The following is a 19,162-nucleotide window of genomic DNA, read 5'->3' as shown; positions in this document are numbered from 1 at the left end:
GATGGAGGGTCATGGAAGGGGAAGCAAGAATATCTTGCTCCTTATCTCAAAAGTGACCCAATGTTCTGAATTTGTTTTGCATACGTCCCTGTATGTCCCACTGGCTCCTCAAAGCCTCAAAACGGAGAAAACCCTAGTAGACTGTCCGAGTAACTCTGGCGAACAACACTCACCTAACTGAAGTAATAATTGTAGAATCATTATCAATTATAACCCCAACCAAATATGATTGTATGTTCAATTGCCTTGGTGTAGATAAATGTATGTTTATGTAATAAATGCATCTGTCAAGATTTTTTTTTATGCTTGAAGCTGGATTTTCATTAATGAAGTATTAATTTAAATTAAGCACTCTGAGATCTTGATTAGTAAAGTAATCAGCAGCAAATAAGCTGGTTAATCAGTTTATATATCCATATATATCTTTCAGAATCAATGTTTTCAATTGAGACCGTGGCCAAGTGGTTAGAATAAGACAGAGAGAAAACTCGCATGCAATACATTTCATTTGCTCGGCTGATATCTGCCGAGCCCTACTGGCGTCTCCGAATGCAGTCATTGATGCATCTACGATGACTGTATAAAATGTGTTTAATTGGCATGAAAAGGCACTAACTGAGAGCTGGTGGGGTTTCCATTATCTGAGTGGACATCTTATTTACTTTAGTGGATCCTGGGAACAAGATGAAAGTATATGAGAACTGAGATGGGGGTTGGGACGCAAGCTGATGGGTTTTTGGGTTGGTGGGGGGTGGCGGGTAGGGAGTTTTACAATCATCCGGGCAATGCAAAATGCAGCTTTGTAATGCTCTTAGTCTCCCTTGCACCATCAGAAGAAAGACCGGTGAAATAGTTTCCTAATTAGAATCCGCAAAATTGTGAAACTGGCAAGCACTGTGGGTCCTTGCATTTTAGAGACTGCATTTTTATACAGCTCATCCCTTCAGTGTAGTGCAAAAGCTGGGTGGAAGAGAAAGTGTCATTTTTAACTTCAACCTCAAGTGACATAAAGAGAGGAAGAGTGTGCTTCTCAAGATACACCAGGTGAATTGCTTCAGAATCCTTTGGGACACTGTACATGGCATGATACTGTTCCTTCTGCTGATTACTGGGGTTACCAGCCCCCTGCTGAGTGCATATTTAAGTCAATATTTCCATTAATTGTTATGTTATAAATTGTTCCATATCCTGGTAGTGGGAGTTCATACAGATGCCAACTGTGGAGTGACAACACTTACACAGTCCCAAGAGGTCCCCACGTTTTGTGGGATTTGCCTTTTGAGAACGTTATTTAGTGTATCAGTCACACGTCTCAATGCTCAGCACTAATAGAATAGAGAGGGGATGGCAACAGATTTATTTTCATCCTATCAAATCCTACATGCGGAGGGTTTATTAACATGTTTTAAGTGTGCTTGAGACACCTGGAGTTTAGTAATGCCTTCATATGTTTACACCCTGAGATCTCTCAGAGAATGGGTCTAATTTGTGAGCCACGGAAATAAACTGTGGTTATTAAAAGTTGAGACAGATGCATTAAGATAATAAATTTCTTACATTACACAAATGCACTTTATTTGTATATATTTGCTTGGTCTGCAGCTAATGGAGAGCTTTGTGATGAAGTGTGGTTTCTGGGGTAGGCATTTGAGGGCTTTAAGTATCTGAATCCAGAATCTGCAAAACTGGAAGCTTTAAATGGATTGGTGGGTTGGAACCCTTCCTCCCCTAATCCTAGGGCCCAGGGCACATATACTCTGATGGACTCTGGGCAAATCACGCCTGAACTTCTCCTTGGAAACGAGGCTGTTGCTAACTTCACCCAAGCACTGGCTGTCACAGCCAATGGAATGCTCAGGATTTATAAGAAATATCATTAGCTTTTTGAAAAAGGGCCCTAGTAGTAAAATAAGCCTTTTTGCCCAAGCTCATCACTGAAGGGTTGTTTTCTTTTTTTAACTGGAAATCTGAAAGGGAAAGAGTAGTAAAAGGACACTGGGTATGCTCATACAGAGTAATCCTACAGAGCCATGAGCCCTGATAACTGGGTGTAAAACCACAAACCCTGTCGTGGGCCCCTCCCCAGCAGGACTCTGCAGAACAGCGGGTGGCCTGCCGCACTTCGGGTGGCAGAGTTAATTCTTAAAATTTTTTTTTTTAAGTTATTTATTTATTTATTTATTTGACAGAGAGATAGCACAAGTAGGCAGAGCGGCAGGCAGAGGGAAAGGGAGCAGGGAGCTGAGCAGGGAGCCCGATGTGGGGCTCGATCCCAGGACCCTGGGATCATGACCTGAGCTGAAGGCAGACGCTTAACGACTGAGCCACCCAGGTGCCCCGCAGAGTTAATTCTTAATGGCTGAGCTCTCCCCAGCAAAGTGGAGGAGCAACTCTCTCCTCACCCTTACTCTTTTCCTTCCCATTGTCCCCCAAAAACCCAAAGTGCCACTGCTCACTAAATCTCCCATAATTAGCAGGCACTTTGTACTAAATTTATATAACAAAACCATGGAGCAGGTTCCAGATATACCAAGTAATTTCCATGTAATGATTTCATTTCCATAACTACCCTATCCCCTGAGACTTTTATCCTGCCCCATTTTACAGAAGAGGTCACTGAGCCACACAGTGGTTAAGTAATTTGTCCAAGGTCACACATACTGTAGCAAACAGCAGAGCCAGGCGTCACATTCAAGACTCTTTGATGTAAAAACCGAAGCGCTGAACCACTACGTGCTACTGCCTGTCAAGCCCTGCTTGGTGAATTTAGCCAAGGCTAATAGTGTGACTCTTCCTGGCACAAGGCGTATATCTGGGTATCTCAGTATTTTCACATATCACAGAAGGATTCCCCTCCCTCTTCATCACCACCCAACTGTAGCTTAGCTAAAAATGTAGCTCCTCTCTATCTGTACTCTGCACTCACTATCAATGCTTCTTACAAGGTGGACAGATCTTCACCTTGAAGATTCTGCATTCAGGTGGCCACCCCTGTCCTGCTTCTAACCCCCAACTCGTGAAACAGCTGCGTGCTGCCAGAATGAGCTGCATCTGCTCATTCCTCAGGGACTCCAGAGGAGGCAATGTCGTATGGAAGAGTACAGCATAGGTAGGAAACTCAGCTCTCCCACTTGTTAGCCATATAACACGGGCAGGTGACTCGACCTCCCTCTGCCTCAGTTTCCTCATCTGTGACATGGGGAAAACAGCAGCATCTACTTCATAGGGGTATTACTAGGATCAAATGAGTTAATACTTGTTTGGGGCTTGGTGCGTGATCAGAGCCATACAAGACTTAGTTCCTGTTGTTACTCTCAAAGTAGAGGCTGAGACAATGATCTTAAACAATTTGGCTCAATCTAGATTGTCAGTTTGGGTAACTGAGACAAGGACACATTTGCTCATCATACTGAAAGAGCTGGGTGGCCTGTAGAATTGGCCTACTGTTCTGAAGTTATCTGGACATGACCCAAATATAAATCCTTGTCCACAAAATTGTGCAATTCATGTATTTGTAAGAAATATCACTCATTCGGGGCGCCTGGGTGGCTCAGTCGTTAAGCATCTGCCTTCATCTCAGGTCATGATCCCAGGGTCCTGGGATCGAGTCCCACATCAGGCTCCTTGCTCAGGGGGGGAATCTGCTTCTCCCTCTCACTCTCTCTGTGCTCTCCCTCCCTCTCTCTCTCAAATAAATAAATAAAATCTTGAAAAAAAAAAAAAGAAATATCACTCATTCAACAAAAAAGCCTTGTGTTCTTGCTCTGGACCAGGCAGGTACTAGAGACACAAAGCTGAACAAGACTAAGGGTTGGCCCCCATTCCTGGAGAGCATAGGATTTAGATCTCCACCTAGCACATTAGCACATAGACTAATGCAACATGGCAAGTACATAAAGGTTTCAAGGCAAGCATGGAAAAGGTGGAGGAGCTTAAATATTTTGGTACAGCTGGGTCAAAGCAGTCATTGAAGGCTCCCCAGTGCAAGCATCATTTGAGCCAGGGCTTGTAGCATGGGTTGGAATTTGCCTGTTGGAGGATGAGGGTTGAATATGGGCATCTAAGCAGAAAGAATATCTTGAAAACTTGCATGAAGCTATACAAAGTTAGGCTGTGTTTGGGGAATATTGGGGTGTAGGATGCTGGGGTGAAAAAGAGAAGAAGAGAGGCAGGCTATGAAGGGAAACAAGGGGAACACTTGTTCCTAAGGGCAGAAGGTAGTGTTTCATTTCTTTGGTTGCAAGCAACAGAAATGGACATTGGCTGCTTAAGCAAAAAAGAAACTTTATAGGAATGATTTGGGACACCAATAGGAGAGAAAGGAAGGCTGTCTTCTTCAGGTACCACCCACTGTTTTTTCTCTTTGCTTCATTCTATGCCTGATTCAAAGTTCCAGGAGAGAGAGTCTGATTGGCTGAGCTCTGGTCACATGCTTACTTCGCAGCTGTACTAGGTGATGAAAGGAAAGACCTTGTGGGCAGAGCCTCTAGGGACCCCTTCAGCTTCTAAAGTGGCAGTGAGCACACTAGAGGGCACCAAGACTACACCTAATTCAGGAAAGGTAATTCCCCAAAAGGAAAGTATTAATAGACAGGGCAATTGTTTGATGGACAGACCCAAAATTACAGATACCCATTATAAATCATCATCATTGTCGTCATCATCATCATTATCATAGCTTGTTTTTTAACCATATTATCATATATTATGCTGAGTATATGTTTTTCATATGCATTTTATTTAATCCTCATAACAAGTCTAGTAGGTGTACTCCCACTTTATAGTATTAAGGAAGGCATAGCCCATTTTTACAAATGAAAAACATTACAGCTCAGAGAGGTTAGGTCACTTGCCCAAGGTCATACCGCTAATAAGTGAGCTAGTCAAAACTTAAACTCACATGTCTCTGATGGCAAAGATGTAAGGCACTGCACATTGTACCTCCAAGCTTTCTGGTGAAGTGGAAACATCTGCAGGTTGGCATCAGCTCCCCACTGCCTCACCCCAGCCTTTCCTTCTGCCCTACCACCCCTGAATAGACATGGTCAACTTGGGGGACCCAAAGATCCAGCTCATGGAAAGAAGCACAAACAAGCATCTTTCTTATTTGTCCTGTTTGTAGGCTGTACCAACCAGCTGGCAAGCATCCTTTGCATTTGGGCCAAAACTTGGTCTTGCAAGCCCTTTGTGGGTGTCATATGGAAAACCCCAAATCAATTCATTCCAAAGCAATTTACAGTGTCACTCCCTTTCGAGCCCCAAGAATGGAGAGTTACACACCCGCAGGGCTCTGAAGCATGTTGTTTTAATTAATGACTGAGCAGAAGCTTCTGCAATCCCTGTGGGCAGATCTGCCCTCATTTTTAAAAATTCCACAAGAATTAACCTTACCTCAGAAGGTAGTGGGGATAACTTGTTCATCTGGTGGTAATATCTCCCAAAGTATTGGGTCTGCCGTTTTCAAATCTAGAACCACCTATTTAGTATAAGTAGGGAAGAGTATACATTCATGTCATCTAGTCACTCAGTCAGCCAGTGAGGCATTAATCTAGTCCCTATGATTTGGTGGGCCCAGTGCTAAATGCCTATAAGTGTTATTTAACTCACCTAGACAATGCAAGGTAGGTACAGGATCCTCATTTTACAGACACAGAAATAGAATCTCAGAGAGGTTAAGCAGCTAGTTAAGGTCACCCATCAAGTAAGGGGCTCTTTCCATGATTCTGTGCAGTGTTCTGAGTCATGAGCACTCAACAAATGTTTGCTGACCTGGATCTAGTTATGGATTTTGATTAACAGTGATGGGTCTGTACCAGTTTTCACAGATACCTGCCCCGTACCATTCAGAAAGGACCCATGTTGCCTCCTATCAGGAAAGGATGCCTGAGAGGCAAAGGGTGCCTTTCAGCAAAATGGAGACTCTTGAACTGATCTCCTAGTCCTAGAGCAGTCCTCTCCAATTCACTTTTCACACTGGCCACCAGAGATGTGTCTAAAATACAAAATGGATCATGCCAATTCAGTATTTAACATCCTTCAATGGCTCCAAATTACCTTCAATAGAAAATCCACATTCACCGGGAAAGCAAGACCCTTCATGATCTGGCCCTTGCCTGCCTCTTCTGTCTCATCTGCCAGAACATCTCCCATCTCTCTTCACTCTAGGCATACAACTCTCTCAATATCCTTGAAGACACCAACACACCTCTGTTCACTTGTTCTTCTCTTTAGAACCCCCTTCTCTTCCATATCTGCTCAGCGAACTCCTTTCCAACCATCAAAACTCAGCTCAAGCATCCATTCTTCTGGCAAGTTGCCACAGGATGATTGTATCGATCCTCTGTGCACCTTTGATGATTCCCATAGCATACTAGGGGGACTATCACTCTGGGCTATAGTAGTATGGGTGACGGGATGTTTTGGTGCTACATTGGACATCTATCCCTACTCAAATAAGAATAAACAAAAAGGAAATAGTAAATCTATCTCACGTAAAAGACATTTGGAGGTATAGTGGGCTTCAAATTGTTCAATGTGGTTTTTCCACTTCAGTTCTCTGTAATTTTCTCAGATCTGCCCTCCCAGATGTCTTAGCTTTGTCCTCAGACTCATTTCCCCAAAGGTAGCGAGACAGTTGTTAACACCAGTTGGGGCAATATAGCTAGAGGGGAAGAAACAACTTTCCCCCTAGTTGATCTCCCCTCTGATATAATGAGGCCAGTTTAGGTCACATGTCCATCCCCAGACCAACTGCCATTACCAAAGGAATGAGAAATAACGATTGGCTGAAGAAGATACCCGAATCTATCACAAACAAGAGTGTGTATAGGATTCCCATGCTTGGTTTAGCCCAGTATGGGTCAGCTTCCCCTAAATCGTATGGCTTATGTAGAGGGTGTGCACCCGAATAAAAATGGAGATCTGCCAAGACGGAAGAAGATAGGAATGGATACCGTCTGAGCCACGGCAGTGGCTGCTTGGCTGTGTACACACATCCGTTCCGAGACTATGAGCCTTCTGAGGATAAAGACCATGGCTTGTTTATCTCGGTGTGCCACCGTCTAGCACAATATCTGAAAAGTCTTTGGAAAAAAATGAGATGAGTTATAATGGTCAAAATGTTGCTGGAACTGAGGTTTATTCAAAACAAATGAAATGTTCAGGTTTGCATGAGGTAAAAGGGAAAGGCATTATTTCTACCTGCTGGATCTCTGTTTGGTATATAAATTAGACCTTTTTAAAAGACATGTTTCTGTCTGCCAGGCTTTAGAAACAGTGATCTAAGAGTCAGACATTTCCTATTAAAGTTTAAAAAACATAGCTTTAAGTCATACATTATGTTGAATGCTTTCATCTCTCATCTGATTCCGTAGGTTTTAAACCTCACAGAGGTCACATTTTGAAACAGTCGTCACTTTTTACAACATCTCCAAACATTAAATAAAAATAAAAATTATTATGAAGAATAGAGATGTCCATAGAGACCACTAACATGACACTTGAATATTATTATTACTAAGGACAGTATTATTTAGCATCTGAAGGTTACAGTAGCTGGCTCATCTCTAAGCTTCATTTTTTCCTTTATTGAACTGAAGAAGGAAGGGCAGATTCTATGAATGTTCATCTGTTAAAGAAAACAACCCTATTTAGAATACGGGCTCTTAACCTGTACCAACCTCAGGGAAGCTATGAATCCCTAAAATATATGCAAAATTTTGTACATATGAACATTTTTCTCAAGAGAGGGATCATAGTTTTGTTATATTCTCAAAAGGGTTCTTGATCCATAAAAAGGTTAAGAACTACAGATATTGGAGGGAAATTCCCTCAAGACCTTGGTTGTCCCAATAACTGGGGTTTCACATAAAGAAGAAAAGCTATTCCCCCTGACTATTAACTTCCAGGAAATAGGCCATTCTTGCGTTTCTCTTAGGGTGTTTTAACTTAAAGAGTTACAGAGTTAGTAGATACTTGAAATGAATGGGGTTCTGTAAGGAGAAATCAGTGAAGCAGTTCTGCATCTCCCACCTCTGCCCATGCCCACCCCAACCTTTTCTTCAACCCTCTCCCTCAGCCAAAAGGGCTGACTCTCAAAACACATTATCATCAGCTTCCACGATTACTAGGGACATGTTGGAATTTGCCCAGCCAGTCTAGGGATTTTCTCTCAGCTAGCATTTATAAACAGAAATGAAACTAGTAGTGTATTATCTATCTCTGAAACCTTACAATTTTGATGTGTCATCCCCTGAGCCATAATGGGTAAAATAGTAAAAGGGAAATAAAATCAGGAGGGAGAATGGATATGTGCCTGCGTGCTCCCGGGTGTGTGCTCAGCGATGGCTCTGAAAAGGTGCTGTTTGGTTTTTGCCATGAAGCTTCCTTGTCAAAGAAGGAGGATTTGTATTGTTAGTCATCTGCTTTTTCTTTGTTTCTCTTGCTTCAGCGTTCAGTTGCATTTTACTGTTCACAACTTGAAGGATGCATTCAAACTTATGGAGCATGACATTTTAACTATCTCATCTCACCATGATTCATCTCAATTTACTTTCTTCCAAACTGTCGTCTTGAGAAAGCACACCATCTCTGGGTTCTCCAGTGGACAGAAGACCATAAACAGCATTAAATGAGCCCAATGTTGGCTAACTTGTGAGCAAGTCTCACTCATTAGATCCTTATTGTTCTCCTAATGAGATGCTTTACTTTAGGATGGAAACGTGGGGAACATCAGCAATGGCCTCCGCAGCGTATTGCTGAATGTTCAGCCTGAACCAGTGGAGGTTACAGAACATGAGGAATCAAATAATCCCAAAGGAACATGGGGATGTGCTGAGCCCATCAAGATCCAGCAGATCCTCACACTCCATATTTGAGGCTTCTGTTCCCCAAACCCTTGCTTTGCCCCACACGATGCACTACCTGCAAAATATATCAATCCCAGGATCAAACATATGGCTGCCAGACTAGACTTTACTGTCTTCAATTGACTTTCATTTTAGAGTTCAACCTCAACTGAACTTTGGTGGTAAAAAATCAACTCTGTCTTCATTTATTCTAGGAGCCTCTGTTTCTGAGAGAATGAATTGATAATGAGGTCATGAACAAATATTATTAATGCCTTTTATTATTTATATGGATCTTAATGTGTCCAATCGACGTACAGCAGGTTTCCACCTCTTTAGTCTAACACCCATGACCCTTAGCACCCCCTCTCTTCCTCTCTCTTTCTTTCCATTCAGTCACAGTTACAGTGAAAGAATAATACATCACAAGCCATGACCCCTTGGCCTTTATGAATTATCTGTTTAGAAAGATGTGAAGCCACCTTTTATATCCACCATAATAGATACTTAGACATAGTGGATCAATAGTGAACAAGTTTGCCGGTATAGTTAATGTGTACCAAAGGGACACTCTGACAGTGACCTCTGACACTGTATCTGACAAGAAATCTTTAGAGCAAAAAGTAAGGAAGATGGGCAGTTTTAAAAGTTATGAACGTAGATCCATAACATATCATGATAATTTTCTCCAGGTGGAAATAATTCAGACTCGCAGATAGTCACTTGTTTCTGCAAACCCCTTAATTTGGACCCCTGAAACAGAAATCGCAGTCCACTGCTACACTATTTTGGAAACAGCCATGGTGCTGGGCCTGACACAAACCCATTTGTTATCCAAGGAGAAGCCACTGAGATTGTTTTCCTGTCAAAGAGGACTTTTCTCTTTATGAAATAGGCTGTCATTTATAATTTTAAGCAGGCACAGATTTGTTAAACAGCCACATGGTAATGGGTTTCTATAAGAAGATCCACAGACCCATAGTTCTGGAAAGAAATTGAGCTTATGAGATATTTAAAAACCTAATGGGAATGGAATATTTTGGGTTTCTTGAAAAGATGGTTTCTGCTTTGCACATTGCCAAGGGATTTTAACAACAAATCCATTGTTGTGTGTCTGAGAGTCTGTTTGAGGCAATTATATTTTCATACATTCTATGGAGTTGATCTTAGGGAAATCACCAGGGTGCCAAGCCCACCTTTTCCTGTCACTGCCCTGTGGGGGACTCCCAGGGATGAACATTAATGGTGGCAAGCAGGTTTAAAAAGAGTCAGGGAAACAGAGATAATTTGTGAGTGGTCTTGAAGAGAGCAGACTGCATTCTGCCTGGCAGAGAAATTAATATACACGGCATCCAATCCAAAAGGGAGAGAGAAGGAACATGTGTGCGAAGTCCTCTTCACCCCACTCCACATGTACGTGCCGTATTATGATGTCACACTCCAGTAGCGTTGCTCTGAAGTCTCAGTGGTCTCCCTGCTGCTAAGCACCATTGAAAACACATTTGTCCTGACTGTTCTTTTCTTTTTATCCCCCCTCTCATCTGTGTAAGATGAATCACTCCTGGATCCAGACTGACTCCGAGGGCAGAGCCAGGTCCTGACGAGGTAGCCAGCCTCCTATGGCTTAAACGTTTTAATTAATTTCAACACTAATGCACAAATGAGAGTTAATCACCCTGCCACCGTGCTTTCTAATTTACTAAGTTTATTCATTAAAACTTTCCTTACTGAACTTTGATTGAATGTCATGCTTTTTTGGAGGCCTTTCAAACTGCTTTAAGGGTTTTAAAGTGCTATCTTGGGCAGCTGCTGAAAGCCTTCAGTGTTTGCTTAAAGAGAAGAATGGGGAAAATCTGATCAGCAAGAAATCTTCTCTGTGCTGCACAAAGAGCCTTTTAGGTGGCAGGAGGCCTGTAAAAGCAGGTTTGTTTTTTAAGCAATATATAAAAAGAAAGGGAAACATAAGTACCTAATAAAAGAAATAAAATCAGTCACCTCAATACTTGGCAAAACTTGGAAATACATTTCACAGTAAGATGCAGTCATCCTTCAAAAACCAATAGAATGGTAGCACTGCTTTGTATTCATGTGAGGAGAGATACTCATAATGGATTTGCCAACCTAATTATTTTGGAATCAATATAATACACATCTTAGGTACACAGTTTTACCTCTTAATTGCTAGTACCTACATTTTTACTGAGACATTGTTTCAATGAAGACTTTCATTTAAAGTTAACTCAAGAAAAATGCAATCTTTACCTCTCTGATTAACAGTATTTAATATTAGGGGACAAAATACCCCATACTGTCAGTTACATGAAGGCAGCTCTCACACTGACATGCAAAATACATGCAATTGCTTTTTCAGTAACTGACTATGTTAGCGTCTTTAAGAATATGCTTCTCCTTATCTCCCCACTCCATGTCAGAAAAATACTTTAAAAGTTTAATAAAATTCCAATAATTTGGGAGGAAAAATTCAAGTCAGAGTTATTAATGAAAGCACCACTTCTAATATGCCATGAATCAAAATATAAGTTTTCATATTCATTCCTACGTTCTATAAATACTGCTCAGTGTTATGCAACAAGACATGACAAACTCATTTTTAAAAGGTATTTTTAACTTCAGGGAATGCGAAAGGTTACCCAAACTCATCCTACCTTGGAAAATGAAGCTTGATTGGGAAGAGCTCCGCTTCTCACCTGCAGGGGGTAGGTCTTGTCACTACGGGGTGGTTCACGATGACTTTCCAGATTCTCAAATGATCTCTTTAGTAGAATCTTCTTTTCAGATATTTAATCCCTGTGTCCATGAAAACATTACCAAGAGAGGAATATGTCAGTACAAGATAGAGAGTATGATAGCAAATATCTAAGCACTGAGGTCAGGCAACCTGACTTGGGATCTTGATTTTGCTATTTATTAGCTGTGTGGCCTTGGACAAGTCATGTAAGTTATTATTAACATTATTGTAGTAGCTATCTTTTGTGAAAAGTAAAAACTAATGCATAGGCAGCATTTGCCTATATACAGTGAGTGGCGTTTAAAGGTGCCAAACATTGTTTACCACTCCAATTTCGAGAATCAGTATTTTTATTATCTCCGATCTACACATAAAAAACCTGAGTCACAGGGGCGCCTGGGTGGCTCAGTCAGTTAAGCGTCTACCTTCGGCTCAGGTCATGATCCTGGGGTCCTGGGATCGAGTCCCACGTCGGGCTCCCTGCTCAGCAGGGTTCTGCTTCTCCCTCTCCCTGTGCCTCTCTCAGCTCATGCTCTCTCTCTCTCTCTAATAAATAAAATCTTTTAAAAAGCACAAAAACGAAAACAAAAACAAAAACTGAGTCACAGAGAGGCAACTTTCCCCAAGTCACACAAAAGTTGCAAAGCTAGAGTTTTAACAGTGGCAGCCTGGCTCCTGAGTCTGTGCACTTAACTCCTTTACTATGCTTAAGTGATAGAACATACAGAAAGGATACAGGATCATGCCTGGCCCAGGGAAGTGAGTAATAAGAGTTTGCAATCATTAGCTTTTATTATAATAGGTGTTCAATAAACACTTGTTGGCTAATTGAATAAATGAATTCTGTTAGGGGTTCTTGAAACCCTAGAGTAAAATACTTCCGCTAAGGAACTACTGACAGCATCACAAGGAACACTTTTCAATCTCCACTCATTTCAGTGGCATGGAAACATCTGGGTGCATGGGATTGCAGGGGCTGTATTACTCCTATTTTGAGAGAAAACATGAAAATAAAAACAATGAGTAAGCTTTCTTAATACGCAAACAAAGAGCGCAAAGTTGGGAAGTCTAGAACAGTGGAGATCCTAGTCAGTGGTTCCTAAGCTTAGATATACATTAGAATTATCTGTGGAGATTTAAAAAATACAGATAATTGGACCTTACCCCAGATCTACTGAATCAGGATATATGGGGATAAAATTTGGCAGGTGCATCTTTTAAAAATATCTTACTAAAATATAACGTACCAAAAGGCATACAAATCATAAATACACAGCTTGATGGCTTTTTGCAAAGGGAACACACTCCTGTTTTACACACTGAGAACCCCAGAAGTCCCCCTGTACCCCCTTCTAACTGCTACCCTTCCTGATTTCTAATACATAGATTAATTTTTCTTGATAAAACCAAAATGGAATTAAGCAGTATGTGGTTTTTTTTGCATCTGGATTATTCTGTTCTATATTGTTTTTTTTTTTTTTAAGATTTTATTTATTTATTTGACAGAGGGAGACACAGCGAGAGAGGGAACACAAGCAGGGGGAGCGGGAGATGGAGAAGCAGGCTTCCCGAGGAGCAGGGAGCCTGATGAGGGGCTCGATCCCAGGACTCTGGGATCATGACCTGAGCCAAAGCCAGATGCTTAATGACTGAGCCACCCAGGCACCCCTGTTCTACATTGTTTTTATGAGATTTATGAGATTTTATGAGATTCATCCATGAGGTTGTGTGTAGGGTGAGTCCATTCCTTTTCAGTGCTGTATACTATTCCACTATAGGATTATACCACAATGTATTCATTCAGCTGTTGCTGGGCATTTGGGTGGCTCCCTGTGGAGTTATTACAAATAGTGCTGCCATGAAAATCTTGTACATCTTTTGGTGGATTTTGCATTTCTGATGGGTATTTACCGAGAAGTGGAATCGATGAGTTTAGGGTATACCTAATTCAACTTTAGTAGACTGGCATGTGTGTTCTTAAAAAGCACCACAAGTGATTCTGATGAGCAGCTGGGTCTAGGAACTACTGAGCTCAGCTGTGAGGCCTAACCCAACTGGTGTTGATGGTGTTAGAGTGTAAAAGACATTTAAAAAACCTAATAAGAATAGGACATTGGGTATTTCTTGAAAACTGGCCTCTGTCTTCTAGCTTACAAAGGAACTGGTTACATGAGAGTTGGTCAGGGTTAGGGTTGAGGGTTGTGGCACCAAAATAGCAAGAAGAGTAAGCTGGTCCATATCAGGTAAAAATCCTCAATACCAAGTGTCTTCCCAATATCTTATAAAATACTGCAACTCAGAGGATCTTCTATAAGCACTCAGGTAAAAGGGAGCACCATTTATTCTCTAGCCTGACCTTCTGCTTATTATGTTTCTGAAATCATGAAGCCCTTTGCACAGGCTCCACCTTCTGCCCCAAATCATTCCCATAGCCTCCCCTCCTTCCCCACTCTCCTTCCCCCAATGACCCTCCTCTTCCTTGACATCCTGTTGTCACACCTGTCTGAGAGCTCCTTGAAGGCAGGGCCTTGGCTTAACCATCTCTGTATAACCAGGCATTGTTGTACATTTTCAATCAATGCTCAATCAGTTTTCATCAGTACTTTAAGAAAACTATCCTCAACAGGTATAAAATGAGCAGCTTCTTCATAACATTTCAGGCCATTAAAAAGCATCAATCATGTACACTTTTTGGAGTGGTCCTTCGTTGGAGTCTTTCAGATCAACGTAATGCCCATGTGAGCTCAGGCCCACTGACCATAACCAGGACACATGGAGGAGACAAAGGAAGACAGGACAAACCTTATAGGAACTAGTTAACTGACTAACCAATCAATTAATTATTAACATGATATAAAACCAAAGAGTCTTTTCTTGAGGCTTGCAAGCAACCAGGATTTAGCTCTAGGACTGATGTGATGGGGAAGCTAATTGGACTTTCTGTTCATTATTAACCTGTCTAGCCATGGTTTGCACAAAGATGGGAAAAGGAGCAGAGAGATACTTTCACCTGGGAGATAATGCCATTCCTAAATGGTTTAGAACAAGGAGTCTCTGAGCCCAGTTGCGGCATACAGCTGTGCAGGGTGTGTACTGCACAATATCAGGATACAAAAAAAGAATCATTGAAGTTGTAAGCCTCCTTAATTTCATCCACAAAACCTAATTCAGGGTTATTCTGAAGATTAAAAGAGCTACCACTTCTGAAACAGAGAGCACAGTGCCTGACAATGATTCATTAAACAGATTTTTGTTAAGAATCTGATTTTAGGGACACCTGGGTGGCTCAGCGTCTGCCTTCGGCTCAGGTCATGGTCCCAGGGTCCTGGGATCGAGCCCCACATCAGGCTCCTGCTCGGCGGGAAGCCTGCTTCTCCCTCTCCCACTCCCCCTGCTTGTGTTCCCTCTCTCGCTGTGTCTCTCTCTGTCAAATAAATAAATAAAATCTTTAAAAAAAAAGAATCTGATTTTAGTGGACACGATGGAATTTATAGTTTAGGAGAGTATGCAGACATTAAACTAATAAAGAAATATATACTTACAAATTGTGGTTTGTGTTCTGAGGAGAAAAAACAGAAACAGAAACAATGATAAGAGTGGAATAAATGAAATACAAGTGAGGGTGGAGGGGTAGTGTGGATAGGGAAGGCCTCTCTAGGAAGTGATGCCTAGGCTGAGCACAGGGATAAGTCTGAGTTCCCTTGGCAAAGAGTGGAAGAAGCTGGCTTTCCTGGATGAGGGTAGAGCACGTGCAGGAGTGTGGCTGGAGCACAGGGAGCAAGGGGGCACCGGTATGCGCTGAGGTTGGAAATTCTTAATGCATGCTATTTCCTGCTCCTTTTCCTTGTTTCTCGGGTTCTGTAACTTGGCATCTACTCTAGTCCCTTGGGTACCAACTGGTAAGTGATATTATCTAGTGAATGGTATAAAATGTTATGACTCAGCTATTTTAAGAGGGTCTATAAGCATAGGCACGATCCTTACGGAAATAGCTGTTAAAGGCAACACTGAGCTTTGGGACCCCATGTCCCCCCCTTTCTCCTTCTCTTGCCTCTTCTTCCCTTTTAGTGCCTCCTTTAGCCAGTCCTCAATGGCACCAGTCTGGGCCCCAAGCCTCCCGCTGTAGCACCCGAAGTAGAGCGTTCCTGGAAGTGTCCATGCTTCAGACCTTCCTCCTGCTTCTGTCCTTTCATTCTTCATTAAACCTGGTCTATTCCATGTCCAGTTCCCGCTGGGCCTGGCAAAATGACTGACCAGCTCATTTGACTATTTAAGTTTATAATAGCTTAATAGGTTGACCCTTACATGTGATATGTACTACTTACATTTTGGTAGTTGCTTTCAGTATCCTGACAAAGACAAATACTCATATGGAAATTTCAAGCATAGTGAAAGAACAAATGGGGTAGATTTTCAGAGGGCCATTAATCCTCAGATCTCATCATAATGGTCATTTGGGGAGTGGGGATGCAGTAGGCAGTAAGAAACTTCCATCCCAGAGGTTAGATCCAGGCCTTGACATAACTTAATTCAGTATTCAGAATAATACTTTTCTCTGCAGTGGGCTTCTATGACTTTCCCAGTCACCCCAGTTTCTGAGGGGCTAAGTGGGAAAAGAGCAGCTAGAGAGGACACTAAATAATTCCATTAACCACCTTTCAGATGGAGGCTGAGAGAGGTTCCTGTGGGGGCTCCTCTTGCAGCCCTGGGTCTATGGTTCTCCCGTTTCTGTAAGGGCTCTCTGGCATTGACCCGTGGATCAAATTGGAAACTGACTTAATTTTTTTGTTGTTAGTATATTTTAAAAGGAGGGCTGGTTTTCTTTGCAAATATCAAATAGGCAATAAGAAAAATGTCTGTAAAACTATATGACTTTACTCATCTGTAAGATGGGGGATAAATAGTATTTTACCTTATAGAATTGTAAGAACTAAAAAAACTAATGTAGGTCAATAGCGTTGAGCACACAGAGGTACGAAGGAAAAGATGTTGTCATACCTCCTTGTCCAAAATCCTTGGGGCCAGATGTGTTTCAGAATTCAGACAGTCTGGGGTGCCTGGGTGGCTCAGTCGTTAAGCGTCTGCCTTCGGCTCAGGTCATGATCCCAGGGTCCTGGGATCGAGCCCCGCATCGGGCTCCCTGCTCCGCGGGAGGCCTGCTTCTCCCTCTCCCACTCCTCCTGCTTGTGTTCCCTCTCTTGCTGTGTCTCTCTCTGTCAAATAAATAAAAAAAAATCTTTAAAAAAAAAAAAAAAAAGAATTCAGACTGTCTGATTTTAGAAAGGGAATACAGTGCATACACCATATATTGTATAATACTTCCAGTAGAGTCTGAGGAAACACACTAATATTTCTGTAATCCAATATATTAATATTTCTTTAATCAAATGTATGCACATTCATGCTAAATGGAATAAATAAAGACTATAAATAGTTTCACATCAGTTCAGGTTATGCTTTGTCACTGCAATGGACTGAATGTTTGTATCCCCCGCCAAATTCATATGTTGAAATCCAACTCCCAGTGTGATAGTCTAAGGAAGAGGGGGTCTTTGAGAAGAAATGAGGTCGTGATGGTGAAGTCCCTACAAAAGACATCCCAGAAGGTTCTCTTGCTATCTGTCCACCACGTGAGGACCCAAGGAAAAATTGGCAGTCTGTAATCTGGAAGAGGACTCAGAACCGGACCATGCTAGCCCCCAATCTCAGATTTCCAGCCTCCAGAACTGTGAGAAATAAATTTATGTTGTTTATAAGCTGCCCAGGCCAGGGTACTTTTTTGGAGCAGGCTGAAATAAGAAAGTCACCAAATGATTTTGCACCAAACTTATGAAACATAACACCTTTGTTATCAGAATGTAATGGGTTGCAAGTAGGAGATTTCTATTATTTTTTTGCCTATAACTCAACTTGTAAGACTATTCTCCTTCCCCGCCCCCCCAGCCATTCAAAGACCACTTTCCTTATTTATTCTGATTATAGTTTGAAATGTAGAAACAGAGAATTCTTAATATGTTGTGAACTGAGGGCATATGAACTGGTGTATAAGACATATGAGAGAATGAATTGTCCTGTTATTCTAGGATGAGATCTAGAACCTCAGAGAAGCAGATTTTAATTCAACAGAAAAAGAAATTTGATGATAACTCAATGCACTGGGTTGTAAGTGGCTGAGCTTCCTGCCATTGGAAGTACCCATGCAGAGATGGCAACGTATCCATCATGGATACTCTAAGTAAATTCCTGCAATGAGCTGGGGGTTAGGATACAGGCTGTCCAACGTTCCTTCCAAGTCTAAGCCCTATAATTTTATGTTTTTATTAGAGGATTTAGTCACAATCAAGAGAGATTTCATCTCTATTATTCCAGGACTTAAGAAGAATCAGGAAATTTGTATTTCCATCTGATCACTGAGCTCTAAGCATCCTAGCAGATATCTCAGGTAGTCTATTGCTGAAGTGCACTTTGTGGGATGTTAATAGAGTTTTGTGATCAAATAAGTTTGGTTAGACAATGTTGGGTTCGAAAATTTAACATCATTTCTAAAGGACTTATCATTGTCCTCACAATGCTAATACATATCATAAATCTTCAAGAGGAAAAGGTAAAATGCAAGGTTTCTCAAACTTGTTTATTCATAAATTCTAATTTAGAATGCATCTGACAGAGTTTCTCTTCCAGGGAACACTCTTTGGGAAAAGCAAGTCTAAGAATGTCATGGTTTGGTAAAATGAACTGAGATGTATAGTGCCACTATTTGCCAAGACTGGTGTAAGGTGTGGGGAAAACAATGATGACGAAGGCCTATTCCCGACCCTAAAACTCAAGGAGCCAGAATCTGGCGTCTTGGTCAATTAAGTGATTGTTAAGCATCTTATATTTTCACATTCCCTTTCCTGAATTCTTTCCCCTTTCTATCTTTAAGTATCACAGGAAATTATTTGCTGAAGAAGAACCCAAGATGTAGAGGCAGGAGAGCAGAGGACTCAGCAATTGCAGCCTCTGAGTTTGGAGGCTTCTTCTGAGTCCATGAACCCACCTGCCATTTGCTCACCCCAATCTCTGCTATACAACTTCATTATTTGTTGTCTCTGGGCACTAATGAGCCACTTGGGGATCTCTCTTAGATCATTAATGGTAGATGGAAGACTTCAGGGCTCCAGTGAAGCCAAAGGTGCTGAGTACTCAAGCCATTTATTATCAGCATGATGAACACCGACAATGGGCTTATATGGTTAGATTATACACTTAATTTAATTAATAAAAAAATTAAGATCATCACCATTAACCTGCATTTGCTCAGAATGCCACAGGGGTGATTAGTTAGAATGGCACTGAAGGTTTTATAGTCCACTCTAGTAAGAATTACTTTGGTACCAATTAGGAGTTTCCATAATATCACCCCGTGTAATACCCCTATTACATTACACATTTTCTACAAGTGATTGAGTTCAATACAACGCAGACACGATGTCACAGGACTCTCCCTCAGAACATGCATGGGAACTCCCACAAATGTTAACACGTTCACTAAGTGGAGAGGAGACCCTGATTTTTTATATTACGC

The 19,162-nt window shown here is 41.5% G+C and overlaps 1 long non-coding RNA gene across 1 annotated transcript in view; it reads right to left on the bottom strand.

Moving 5' to 3' along the window:
• Positions 1 to 11,518: 11,518 nt before the first annotated feature.
• Positions 11,519 to 19,162, bottom strand: part of LOC144381769 (uncharacterized) — a 53,527-nt gene continuing 45,883 nt past the window's right edge. Inside the window, exon 3 of the long non-coding RNA XR_013447574.1 lies at positions 11,519 to 11,654. This is a non-coding gene — a long non-coding RNA (uncharacterized LOC144381769). The remainder of the gene's footprint in view (positions 11,655 to 19,162) is intronic.

This window comes from Halichoerus grypus, chromosome 5 (genome assembly GCF_964656455.1).
Source record: "Halichoerus grypus chromosome 5, mHalGry1.hap1.1, whole genome shotgun sequence".
Taxonomy (NCBI): Eukaryota; Metazoa; Chordata; class Mammalia; order Carnivora; family Phocidae; genus Halichoerus; species Halichoerus grypus.
The sequence above is the reverse complement of the archived record's forward strand: the minus strand, read 5'-3'. Positions and strand labels throughout refer to the sequence as shown.